The sequence below is a fragment of the Littorina saxatilis genome, linkage group LG16 (genome assembly GCF_037325665.1).
Source record: "Littorina saxatilis isolate snail1 linkage group LG16, US_GU_Lsax_2.0, whole genome shotgun sequence".
NCBI classification, from domain to species: domain Eukaryota; kingdom Metazoa; phylum Mollusca; class Gastropoda; order Littorinimorpha; family Littorinidae; genus Littorina; species Littorina saxatilis.
Window position 1 is genome coordinate 43,759,510 of NC_090260.1, and position 11,132 is coordinate 43,770,641.

General features: G+C 39.0%; 1 long non-coding RNA gene across 1 annotated transcript; it reads right to left on the reverse strand.

The window, feature by feature from the left end:
- Nucleotides 1-1,366: 1,366 nt before the first annotated feature.
- Nucleotides 1,367-7,336, reverse strand: LOC138949661 (uncharacterized). The gene is made up of 4 exons (XR_011450379.1): nucleotides 6,635-7,336; nucleotides 6,188-6,348; nucleotides 5,585-5,650; nucleotides 1,367-1,550 (listed from the first exon to the last, which is right to left on the reverse strand). It is a non-coding gene; the product is annotated as an uncharacterized lncRNA (long non-coding RNA).
- Nucleotides 7,337-11,132: the final 3,796 nt, after the last annotated feature.

The window sequence follows — 11,132 nt, forward strand, 5'->3', positions numbered from 1 at the left end:
AGAGTGTCGGTTCGTTGCTAAAGGTACGAAACAAGAAGAAAGGAAGGAGAGACAAGGTATGTTGTTTATGTTGTTAGGACATGTATTGGGGTAACGTAGACAGTCAAGGGAGATCGTTATAGACGATCGAAACGTTAGCGGTAGCTAGAGGTAACAGGTAAACAAACAAGGAAGGAGATAAATAGAGAAGGGAAAGGAGAAATCGGGGTTGTTCTAGTCGGGTTCTAAAGGATGCTGTTCTATTCAGGTTGCTTAGGATTGTTGTTTTAGTGTACTTCTCCGAGACGGGAGAAAGGTTGTTCGCTTGGCTTAGCTTGGCTGATATGTTCTAGCGATTTGGGTTCTTTTGGGCTGAACGATGTGGTTCGAGTAGGCTTCTTCGAGACTGGACTAGGAAGGGATAGCAGTCTACAAGAAGAAAGTGGGGCTATCCGACAGAAGAAATCGGGGCGGCTTCTTCAAGACTGGACTAGGAAGGGATAGCAGTCTACAAGAAGAAAGTGGGGCTATCTGACAGGAGAAATCGGGGCAGCTTCTTCGAGACTGGACTAGGAAGGGATAGCAGTCTACAAGAAGAAAGTGGGGCTATCCGACAGGAGAAATCGGGGCAGCTTCTTCGAGACTGGACTAGGAAGGATATAATATTGAGTTGAGAATATTAGGTTCTAAGCTACATGAAGAGATCGCAGTCTACAGTAAAGAAGATAGTCCAGAACAAGGTCATCATATGTCATGCCTATTTTTATATGTGAATGAACGATGCACTGATATATTGAAGTTCGATACGAATTTGTTCAGATGAATAAATCTGAACATTGAAACCTGGAACAATTTGTGTTTGCTTTATTCTTCATTAACATTCACACACACAACAATCAACAACCAGAGCCAACAACAGCTCGCGCGCCCATCCCGTTACAATGGTGTCAGAAGTGGGATTTGTGATTCTTTTGTGAAAGACACATTTCTTGGAAATAACCCGGCCTGCAGTGGATTCATGGATTAAAGTGTGTGTGTAAAAAAAAAAAAAAAAAAAAAAAAAAAAAAAAAAAATATGGAAATAACCCTGCTGATTCACGGATTATTATCTTCATGTGCTGATTCACGGATTATTATCTTCATGTGCTGATTCACGGATTATTATCTTCATGTGCTGATTCACGGATTATTATCTTCATGTGATTATTCACGGATTAAAATCTTCATGTGATTGTGACAACGTACAACAAGAGAGAAAGAAGAGGAATCGAAGAAACTAGACAACGTACAACAAGAGAGAAAGAAGAGGAACTGAAGACACTAGACAACATACACAAAAAGAAAGAAGAGGAACCGAAGAAATTAGAAGAAGCATAGTAGCCTGGAGGTGATTTTTATAAACTTTATTGACTTTTGATACATGTTTTATACAGAGCTGTAGCGGATATCGTGGAAGAAGAGGATTTTACAAGAAGGAGATGTTTTTTTTACTTTTATACCAGATGAGGAATGACTTTTCTTTAAAAGTGACTTTTTACGGAGATTCTGCTTGGATTGGACTTGATTGATTTCTGCAAAAGAAGAAAAGAAAGTATTAACAATGATGAATCCTGAACAATTTTATGAACAGTATCTACGTGATGAAGAAACTGAGGGAACAGAATTTCCGATGGGAGGAAATAGTCATAATTCTACTGGAGGTGTTCAAGAACTAACAGTAACAGACAAGACATACAAAGGATCAAGTAGAAGAGGTCTACAAATGAAACCACAACTTTTCGATGGGAGTGATGACTTTGAGACATACTTAGATCAGTTTGAATGTATTGCTGATTTAGGTGGTTGGACACTGAGAGAAAGAACACTCACTCTTGGAGCCTGTTTGAAAGGACAAGCCAGAAGATTCTACGCTGGACTAGCACCTCATGAAAAAAGAGAATATGCCAGTCTTATATTTCAACTGCGACAGAGATTCGGCACAGCATCCAGACATGGGGTGTACTGGACCACACAGTTTGAAAACAGAAAAAGACTACCAAATGAAGGATTGGCAGACTTTTCTGATGAACTTCTTCTACTTGCACAAAGGGCATATCCAAATGTTGGGTCATCAACTCAACATCAACTTGCACTACAGCAATGGTATAAAAATATGAGTCCAGACATAAAATGGCGATGTTTGGAGAGAAACTGTCAAACCATTCGAGAAGCTGAAGAGGTGGCTGACATGTATGAAGCTATCATGGTACCACAGAAAAAGAAAATCTTCATGGTCAACGGAGAAGAATCAACGATGATAAATTCTTCACCGGAGACATCTGCTCGAAATCGTCAACAACAAAAGGGAGACAGACGGTGCTGGACATGTAATGGGACTACACATTTGTCCAGAAACTGCAGACAGAGAACACAGTTTTGCACATGTTGTAAACGCTCTGACCACAGTTTGAAAGACTGTAATTTGTACAGGAAGTGCAAAGAACAGGAACAATTTGAAACTCGACCAACCCACAACGGACGTTCTCAACAGAGAAGAGAGGGAAACGAGAACCGCCGATTTTAAAGGGTCGAGAATCGGTAAATCGACGAAGACCCAACATGAAGAAAGAAGAAATTACGAAACAGGAAAACAGGGAAGATACTCAACTGAGTCAACGCTACATGAAGAAAGAAGAAATTACGAAACAGGAAAACAGGGAGGATACTCAACCGAGTCAACGCTACATGAAGAAAGAAGAAATTACGAAACAGGAAAACAGGGAGGATACTCAACCGAGTCAACGCAACATGAAGAAAGAAGAAACTACGGAACAGGAAAACAAAGAGAAAGAAGATAAAACACAAGAAGATGTACCAAGAAGAATTGGTGTATCGGGATCAAAAATTAGTGATACTGACAATGGAATGTATACTTCTGTATTGGTAGAGAACCAAGAAAAAGTCAACTTTCTAGTTGATTGTGGAAGCACTACAACTCTTCTTTCTACGTCAGTTTTTGATAAACTTAACAAAAACAGTATTTCACCTCTTCAAGTGTCCACTCCATTAGTTGCTGTGAATGGCCAAGCAATTAAGCAACAAGGATCAGCAGTGTTTAAAATCACGTTGGGACAAAGCACATTTGAACATGTGATTATAGTCTGTGACATTCCAGTTGATGGCATTCTAGGGCAAGACTTTCTTCTAAAACATTGCTGTCAAATCGACTTCAAAAAGTTGAAAATACAACTTCAAAATGACACACTTTCCTGTTGTATTGGAAGACATGAAATGATTGGCCAAATTCAAGCAACTTCTACAACAAATCTACCTGCACATACTGTGAGATGGATTTCAGTGCAAATACCAGAGAGAGAACACTTGAATCAACTGCTGTACATGGAACCACTTTCTACAATTGTACACAACAGAGGTATTGTTCTACTACCAGCATTGACACAAAGCAAAGTCAACCTTGTTGCAAAAATAGTGAACACTACCGACAAAGATGTGATATTGTACCCAAATCAACAACTTGGAAGATGTGAATCGGTGTATGAGCAGCAACCAGAAGAGGTGAGATCTACAAACATTACAAAAGAAGATAACAGAAGTGATCAGATTCCTGAACATCTACAAGACCTGTTGAAAAGAAGTACAGAACATTTAGAACCTCATCAAGTACAGAGTTTGAAACAGCTGTTGATACGATATCAAGACGTTTTCGCCACATCTTCTGATGACATGGGTTTGACAGATAAAGTTACTCATGAAATCAATACAAGAGAAGCAAGGCCAGTCAAACTACCACCCCGGCAACAACCTTTGGCATTAGCGAAAGCAGAAAAAGAAGAAGTGGAGAAGATGTTGAAAAGAAATGTCATTGAACCATCAAACAGCAGTTGGTCATCTCCAGTTACTCTCATCAGGAAGAAAGATGGAACAATACGATTCTGTGTGGACTATAGACGTCTAAACGACATAACTGTGTCAGATGCCTATCCTCTCCCAAGAATCGACACCTGTCTTGATGCGTTAGCTGGAAACCATTGGTTCTCAACAGTTGATCTACAAAGTGGATTCTGGCAGATTCCTATGGATGAACAGTCTAAAAAGAAAACTGCATTTGCTACCAAGATGGGACTTTTCCACTTCAATGTCTTACCTTTCGGTCTGTCAAACTCGCCAGCTACATTTGAAAGACTCATGGAAAACGTACTCAGAGGCCTACAATGGGAAGAATGTTTGCTGTTTGTAGATGACACTATCGTTCCAAGCAAAACCTTTGAAGAAGGAGTTGAAAGACTGGGACACGTGCTACAAAGATTTCAAGAGGCAAAGTTGAAACTCAAACCGTCAAAATGTAACTTGTTTCAAAAGGAAATTCAGTTCCTTGGACATGTTGTCAGTGAAAATGGAGTGAAAACTGATCCAGAGAAGATCAAAGCAGTGGATGAATGGCCTACACCAAAATCGACAAAAGAAGTTCGAAGTTTCATTGGTCTCTGTGGCTATTATCGTCGATACGTTCGAGATTTTGCCAAAATTGCAAAACCATTACATCAAGCCTGCGAGAAAAATCGGCATTTTGAATGGACTTCAGATTGTCAAGATTCTTTCAAAACACTGAAAGAAAAACTTACTACAGCACCGATTTTGGCATATCCACTACCTGACTCAGATTTCATTTTGGACACTGATGCTAGTGACACAGCTGTGGGAGCAGTACTTTCTCAAATACAAGAAGGCCAAGAAAAAGTCATTGCCTACATGAGTAAAGCTCATGGGAAAGCTGAACAAAACTATTGTGTGACCAGAAAAGAATTACTAGCAGTAGTGGAAGCACTGAAGAAATTTCATCACTACCTGTATGGACAGAAGGTGACCATACGAACTGATAACGCTGCAGTGAGTTGGATGAAAAATCTGAAGAATCCTAGCGGTCAAACAGCAAGATGGTTACAGGAACTGGGAACATATGATCTGAATGTTGTTCATCGTGCTGGGTTGAAACATTCCAATGCAGATGCTTTGAGCAGAAAACCCTGTACATCATGCCTGAGACAACAACAAAGAGATCAAGAAACAATGAAAGAAGAAAACTTTGTTGCATGTACTTTGACACAACGGAGAACCAAGAATGATGAACTAAGACCAACAGCAGTTCAATTCTCTTTCTCTGACATCCTCAGTTCCGAAGACAAGTCAACAGCAGTTCAATTCTCTTTCTCTGATATCCTCAGTTCTGCAAGCAAGCAAGTCAAGCAAGAAAATCACAACATAGCTATGATTGTGGAGGATGAACAGAAACCGTCATGTAGTAAAACTCTAGACTCATCATCAAGTACAGAAAAACCTGATTTTGAAGTCAGATTTCATCCATTATCTCTGGACGGATGGAATGCAGAAGAACTTAGCCAAGCTCAACTTGAAGATCAAGATATTGAACCACTTCTATCTGCGAAGATGAAATCAAAGGAGCGACCAAAATGGGCAGATCTCTCTACAAAACGTTCTCAGGCAAAAACACTTTGGGCTCAGTGGGACAGACTATGTATAGTAGATGGTATTCTCTGCAGAAAGCGTCTTGAGAATGATAAAGATACAGGACTACAAATGATCGTACCTGAGTCAAAGCAAGAAGATGTTATGAAGAATCATCACGACGTTCCCACCGCTGGTCATCTTGGATCTGAAAAGACAGGAGAGAGAATAAAACAGTCATATTATTGGCCAGCCATGGATGATTGTATCAAACGCTACTGTGTCCAATGTGATAAGTGTGCTGTTAGAAAATCTCATCAAAAACGTGTTCCACTTGGACATTGTGGAGTTGGTGAACCTCTGGAACGAGTGAATCTAGACATATGTGGACCCTTTCCCAAAACAGTGATGGGAAACACACATATTTTGGTCATCACAGATCAATTCACACGATGGACAGAAGCAATACCAATTCCAAATCAAGAAGCAAAGACAGTAGCACAAGCCTTCATAACCCATTTCGCAAGCAGATTTGGGTATCCACTAACACTATACACTGATCAGGGCACAAACTTTGAATCAGTGTTATTCAAGGAAATGTGTAATCTAGTGGGGATAAACAAGACCAGATCTACAAGCATGCGGCCTCAAGCAAATGGAATTGTAGAACGATTCAACAGAACACTGGCTGCTATGTTAACAGCGTACTGCGAAAACAATCAGAAAGGCTGGGATATCTACCTACCTCTGCTGGCCTCAGCATACAGATCGTCGGTTCACTGCAGTACAGGTATAACTCCAAATCGAATGATGCTGGGACGTGAGGCGAGACTACCGATGTCACTGGTGTTTGGGCGACCCGGAGCTGAAGAAGAAGATGTTTCCCCAGATGTCTACACTGCAAACCTGGAACAGACATTTCAAAAAGTATATGAACATGCACGGAAACATTTAAAGAAAAGTGCAGTGCATCAAGAGAGATACTACAACATGAAAACCAGAAAACGTGAACTGAGTGTAGGACAATTAGTCTGGTTGTTCAACCCTGTCAGGAAAATAGGTGTGTGTACTAAAATGACGTCAAAATGGAAAGGACCGTATATCATCACCAACAAGATTGATGATTTGACATACCTTATTAAAACTAGACCCAAGAAAGATTCAAAGGCGTATCACATTGACAGACTGTTACCTTATAAAGGAAAGAATGTGCCGACGTGGATGGAGAAGTGGAGACTGAACTGTTCGTAACTTCACCTTGTTTTCCTGGAACATAACGATGACATTGTGCAAAAGATAGTCATTCATAAACAGTATTTTCATATATGTCTTTCGTAGGGATTGTGTTAGTTAGTATGATGGAGCGTAACTCAAGGTAAATTGAGGCTGGTTTCGAGACATATATATCCCTGTGTGACAATAATGTGAGGCACTAGGCCAAGATAATTATTCAAACTGGACAGGTAGAGTTCTCAAGGAGTCGAGTTATTGTTAGGCGATGTGAAATTGGTAAAGCACGAAGGTACTGTAGCACGCTTTTTCAATCCTAACAATGTTACTCGGTCTCGGTTAGTTTTAGAAGATAAGTGGGTAATACAAGATGTATTGTAGTATGGACGGTTGACAAATATGAAAACATGGACTATGAATAACTTAATTAGCGCAATACGATATTAATGTGTTACAGATGGAACCAGTACCGGTATATGAAACCATAAGTGATGTTTCAATCAACGAGGGGGGTCAGGGGAAGGAGAAAGAGAAAACAGACTTGCCTTCTGCAGCAAAACTATACCCAGTCACAGTGTATCTGCCCTACGATGAAGCTATGGCGATTGCACAGGTGCAAGTGACAAACACTTTTGCATCTTCTGTGATCAAACGGAAGGATGGAAGAACCACCATCAAACTAAACTACAAAAAGATCAAATAGGACAGAAGTGATTCACTCAAGTTTTAATTTCAAATTTCAATTTCTATGTTCTAGTTCTGGTACTGGTAGTTAAAGTTACAGAAGAATATGTTTTAAAATATATAGATTATGCGGAGCATAATGTTAGAAAGCGGGGGTGCATGTAATGGATGGCCCTATTAGTATTATCCAGAAACTTTAACCTGAACATTAGTGGATCTAACCTTTGCACTGAGAAACATGTGATACAGATCTAAAAGTGTTCTTCATTGACACAAGTGAAAGACTGGGAGACTTGTGGACAAATGTTATGATATTAACTGTGTTAAGATGTACTCACCAGAAAACCACTGCACAGTTCGTAGCAGGAAACTTTCGCTGACTAGTTTATGTAGTTTTTATTCGGAATCGTGTGCGTATCGATCGCATTCTTAAGAAACGAACACAATGGAACATAGTCTTCTCTTCGATGACGCCATTTTAGATGACGTGTTGTTCGAGATCTCATCGAAGAAGAACGATGAGAGAATGTTATGTTATGAAATGTGCATGTGAATATTACTGCATGCATTTTAGAATTAATTCATTATTGATAAGATAATGATTGAGTGAAAGGAAACAGAGATTTGGTTTAGTTAGATAAATTGTTTGTATGTTGTTAGAGGTTACCCAGAGAAACGTAAACAAACACTTTTTGGTCGCTTTGACTTGAGAAGGTGTTATACGAGATCTCATCGATGAGAGAATATTATGTAATGAAATGTGCATGTAAATATGGTTATGCATTTTAGAATTGATTCATTATTGATAGGATAATGATTGAGTGAAAGTAAAATGGAGATTTAGTTCGGTAGGATAGGTTGTTTGAGCATTGTTAGAAATTACCTAGAGAAACGTAAACAAACATCCTCGATCGCCTTGACTCTAAGACGATCGAGAGTGTCGGTTCGTTGCTAAAGGTACGAAACAAGAAGAAAGGAAGGAGAGACAAGGTATGTTGTTTATGTTGTTAGGACATGTATTGGGGTAACGTAGACAGTCAAGGGAGATCGTTATAGACGATCGAAACGTTAGCGGTAGCTAGAGGTAACAGGTAAACAAACAAGGAAGGAGATAAATAGAGAAGGGAAAGGAGAAATCGGGGTTGTTCTAGTCGGGTTCTAAAGGATGCTGTTCTATTCAGGTTGCTTAGGATTGTTGTTTTAGTGTACTTCTCCGAGACGGGAGAAAGGTTGTTCGCTTGGCTTAGCTTGGCTGATATGTTCTAGCGATTTGGGTTCTTTTGGGCTGAACGATGTGGTTCGAGTAGGCTTCTTCGAGACTGGACTAGGAAGGGATAGCAGTCTACAAGAAGAAAGTGGGGCTATCCGACAGAAGAAATCGGGGCGGCTTCTTCAAGACTGGACTAGGAAGGGATAGCAGTCTACAAGAAGAAAGTGGGGCTATCTGACAGGAGAAATCGGGGCAGCTTCTTCGAGACTGGACTAGGAAGGGATAGCAGTCTACAAGAAGAAAGTGGGGCTATCCGACAGGAGAAATCGGGGCAGCTTCTTCGAGACTGGACTAGGAAGGATATAATATTGAGTTGAGAATATTAGGTTCTAAGCTACATGAAGAGATCGCAGTCTACAGTAAAGAAGATAGTCCAGAACAAGGTCATCATATGTCATGCCTATTTTTATATGTGAATGAACGATGCACTGATATATTGAAGTTCGATACGAATTTGTTCAGATGAATAAATCTGAACATTGAAACCTGGAACAATTTGTGTTTGCTTTATTCTTCATTAACATTCACACACACAACAATCAACAACCAGAGCCAACAACAGCTCGCGCGCCCATCCCGTTACAATATAGAACAGTTACCACTTGCAGTTAATTAATTTATTTTAAAAGAAATAATGCCCCCTGGCATTGAAGGTGGGGTCACGAATCATGGTTGCATCAGATGTAGGGACTAAGGAAATATCATCGATCCCTGGAAAGCAATAGTAGTTCCCCTCCGGTTTCCTTCGAAGGAACGTTACCACCAGTTCATCAGGTCGAATCTCTTGCACCTGAAACATGCAAGTACCTGCGATTTCAACTAAAGATTGATGCAATATGTGTACTAGTTTCACTAACATGAATTTGTTTAATGTCTATCAAGATTTTGATGCATCCACATTCACTGGCTAAAAACAAAATAAAGTAATTGTTTTGTTCAGACTTACCATTCCATTGAACATACAACTTTTACAATTAAAGAAAACATTGACACTTACCGTTCCTTTAAATGGATTTCGGAAATTTAATTTTGATCATAATTTTTTATATTTTTAATTTTCAGAGCTTGTTTTTAATCCAAATATAACATATTTATATGTTTTTGGAATCAGGAAATGATGTAAAATAAGATGAACGTAAATGTGGATCGTTTAATATAAAAAAAAAAAATTATTACAATTTTCAGATTTTTAATGGCCAAAGTCATTAATTAATTTTTAAGCCACCAAGCTGAAATGCAATACCGAAGTCCGGCCTTCGTCGAAGATTGCTTTACACAAATTTCAATCAATTTAATTGAAAAATGAGGGTGTGACAGTGCCGCCTCATTTTTTACAAAAAGCCGGATATGACGTCATCAAAAGTATTTGTCGAAAAAAATAAAGAAAACATCCGGGGATATCATACCCAGGAACTCTCATGTCAAATTTCATAAAGATTGGTCAAGTAGTTTAGTCTGAATCGCTCTACACACACACACGCACAGACAAACAGACACATACACACACATACACCACGACCCTCGTTTCGATTCCCCCTCTATGTTAAAACATTTAGTCAAGTTTTGACTACGTGAAATCGAAAGAAAAACTATTATTAACAAATGTTTAGCCTAATTTTTCACTTCATAGAATATCATAGCAGCAAAAACTCACCTTTTCTTAAGAACCTTGGGTGTTGATCACTGTCGTAACAAAATCACAGACTTCGGAAACATTCTCGAAATCTTTCTTCGCTGCTGGAACCTGAACTATTTCTCTCTGTAACTGCGCATGCGTAGTCACCCGCACCTCTAAGTCACTACGCGCAAAATAGTTCTAATCTTTCTTCAAAACTCTGAACATTATTTGCAAAACCGTTCACCATCGTAACGGAATTTTGAAGAAGCATGTCATATTGCGCAACTTTCAACTTAGTTTGCAGATGCAATTTTGAGAAAATAATACTTAAATAACATTTAACTTAGCGAGTTTCTATGCCCTTTCATGTCAAGATCGTGTTGAAGATGAATATGCAAATTCTAAAGTTCAAATTTAGGACTTGTTGCTGTTGCACGCGTGTGGAAACCTATGTTACGACAGTGATGGCAAACTTTCAAGCGATTAATTTCGTTTAAAAAAACAATTCTGTGGACAAAATAACATTTCAACTGTCAAGTACACTTAAACCAAACACACATAACAAAAATAGCAGTCCTTGGACATTCTAAACGATTCTTGTAGTGAGGTACAAAACTAGTTGATGGTTCATGTCACAGATCAGACCTCCATTTTTCACGCATTTAATCATTTCTTTCGCAAAACAACCTTCATAATAATCATGCAAAATACTCAGTTTTGTTTGTACTATTTCTTTATTCATTTTACTTCTCAAAAATACCAATATCATGATTTAAAATTCAGTATGTTTCAATTGTGGGCTAATTTGATTATGGCACACACAAAAGGTTAAGTTTCTGAGATGCACCCATATACGACTTGTGTGTGTGTGTGTGTGTGTGTGTGTGT